Genomic DNA, 2,557 nt, shown 5'->3' with positions numbered 1-2,557 from the left:
ATGATGGGAGACATCAGCTGCACCGCAGTCTTGGGGCCCGAGTGCTTCTCAATCACCACCTCATGCTGCTGGAGACAATATTTCACACCGAAATATCAGCATTTTTCCTTTAGTGCCTCCGCAATCTGCGTTAAATATGGACACACTGTGTTTGTTTCATTTAGGCATAAGGAATTGCTCCACAAAAAGCAATAAACAACAAGGAGCTGCCTTTCTCTCTTTATTGCTTGTGTGGGAGTAAACCAGCTAACACCCATTCTTAATACCTTTCAGAAGCTCCTAAAAACCAAAGATATGGGGGGAGAAGGGGGGGATATTTTAGACCTACAACTTGCTTCTACATGCTTAACAGTAACAGATTTCCTATGGGTAGATTCACCTCTAGCCCTTCTCCAGGCAAAAACCCTTTCCAGACTTTGATGAAACACCACTTCTGTCAGCTCTCATGAATTTTTGGTGAGGCATTTGCTGCTCTTCCTCAATCCCTGCATCCTGGTGACAAAGTGAATATGTAAAAACCTCATCTCGATGGTTTTTTACATTTGTAATTACATTTCTGGCTGTCACAGATGCAGAAAGGAAATTTCAAATGCAGCCAGGACACCCTGACAATCTTCTGCAGATGTCTCGATTTGAGATCTTCTGCCTCCATTTCTTCCAACAGCAGCTGTCCAAGTGACAGTATTGGCTGTACTGAGCATTTCATGGGTCACAGAGGGAAGAAGCAGGACTTGCTGCTCCCTTATGGGGAGATTTCCATGCAGCATGTGATTTTACTGCAGTCTGCAGCACCCTTTGAAATCCTCTCTCTCTTTGCATCTGCAATGTCCTGCCCTCTTTCCAGACACTGCTGGTCTCCTGCCCTTGGTTAGTCTGTCCTCTCTTGTCAAACTCCCTACGTCTGCACACCCAGAATCTCCACGAAAATACAAACAAAACAAAAAAAAACCCCAAATTCCCCCCAAACCCTCCCAAAATGACAAAAAAAAACCCCAAACACAATGCAAAAAATACCAAAGAAAAACAAAATAGAACAAACCAACAACCAAACCCAACAAACCAACCCAAAATCCAGCTTTCTAGATTATTTGGAACCATCCACATCCCAGCTTGCCCACATGCCACTGAGGATGCAAGTGACACAGGAGATGGTCTCACACTGCTCCATAGGTGAGCATCATTGAAGGTATTCATGCAGACAACTGGATTAAATAATATTGCCCTGGATCCCCATGCTTTTGTGGATGCAGCAGAGGTGTTGACCCTTCACAAGATGCTCTCCAAGGTTACAAACACAGAGCCATGAATCTGCTTAGACCCTACTGGAAATAATGTCCTGTTCTTGTCAATTCGTGTAAAGGCAGCTATTTTTGTGTTGGAGAGAGCGCAGTGTAAAGTCACTTAGACAATAAAGGAGTGACAGGATTTCCACAGGAGAAGAGATTAACCAAAGTGGGATTATTTTGTTCTGAGAGAAGATGATTAAGAGGTGACATGATTGAAGTATTTAAACTGGCTCAGGGTTATTATCAAATTAAACTGTATTGGAGATTGCTGGGCAGCTGTCACTCAAGGGTAGAGCAGAGAGCTTTGCAGCAGCCTCTCTCATAGCAGAGGGCATGGCTTGGACAGTCATGGATGGACAAAGTAGATATGTGCTGTTGTGTGCCACCACAAAGAGGTTTGGGTGGGCTGGAATGCTGCCTATTGCTTACAGCTAACCTTAACCTTGGCACCATCCTTGTTTGAGCACCGGGATCCAGCACACACATCTTTGTAGATGGACAATCTCACCATCTGCAGCAGCACTGCCCTTCTCTCCTTCAAACTGCTGTGAACTCATGTACTTCTGTCCCCTCTTCTCTCCAGGCTGACAGCTAGGTGCCGTCTCCTGGTGCAAGCAAACATTTGCCAAGCGAGGAGACGAGCTGAGGTCTTGCTCCTATTCTGTATTCCAGGCATGGCCCTGTCTTCTGCATCACTGCACAGTGTTTCTGTTGGTCTCCAGTAGCTCCTGCTCCCACCCAAACAGTGTCTGTCTCACCTTTCCTCCCATGCCACTTCAGATTCTCTGCCATGCCCACTGTGCCAAAGCTAAGCCAGTCCTCTCTAACCTTCAGATCAGAGTGGGTTTCTCGGATTAGCAAGCTCTGATTGCTCTGTAGAGGGTTTACCGAGGACCTTCCTGTCATCTCTAAAATATTCCTTCCAGATCACAATCAGATTTCAGTCTTTTACTGAAGCTTCAGCACCCATAATTGCAAAATTGGCTCTTCAGACCTTGATGAGCTGCAAATTCCTTTATGGTTTCACCTTGTTTCAGTTAAGAAGCTTGCTCTCATATGCATCATTTTTGTGTCGAGTGTAGCTCTCCTTGGATTTCTTCAACAGGACTTCAAAATCATTCTCCTCCCAAGTTAACTAAAGAGTGTTAAACCATCAAGTCCTTCAAGCTCAGCTTATTGTCAGTGCAAAGGCTGATTTTCAGCTTCTTTTGGCTGACCTGTATTCGATCTTCTCCAGCTGTCCATCACATTTCCATGGAATTTCAGCTCTG

This window comes from Melopsittacus undulatus, chromosome 10 (assembly GCF_012275295.1).
Source record: "Melopsittacus undulatus isolate bMelUnd1 chromosome 10, bMelUnd1.mat.Z, whole genome shotgun sequence".
NCBI lineage: Eukaryota > Metazoa > Chordata > Aves > Psittaciformes > Psittaculidae > Melopsittacus > Melopsittacus undulatus.
The sequence above is the reverse complement of the archived record's forward strand: the minus strand, read 5'-3'. Positions refer to the sequence as shown.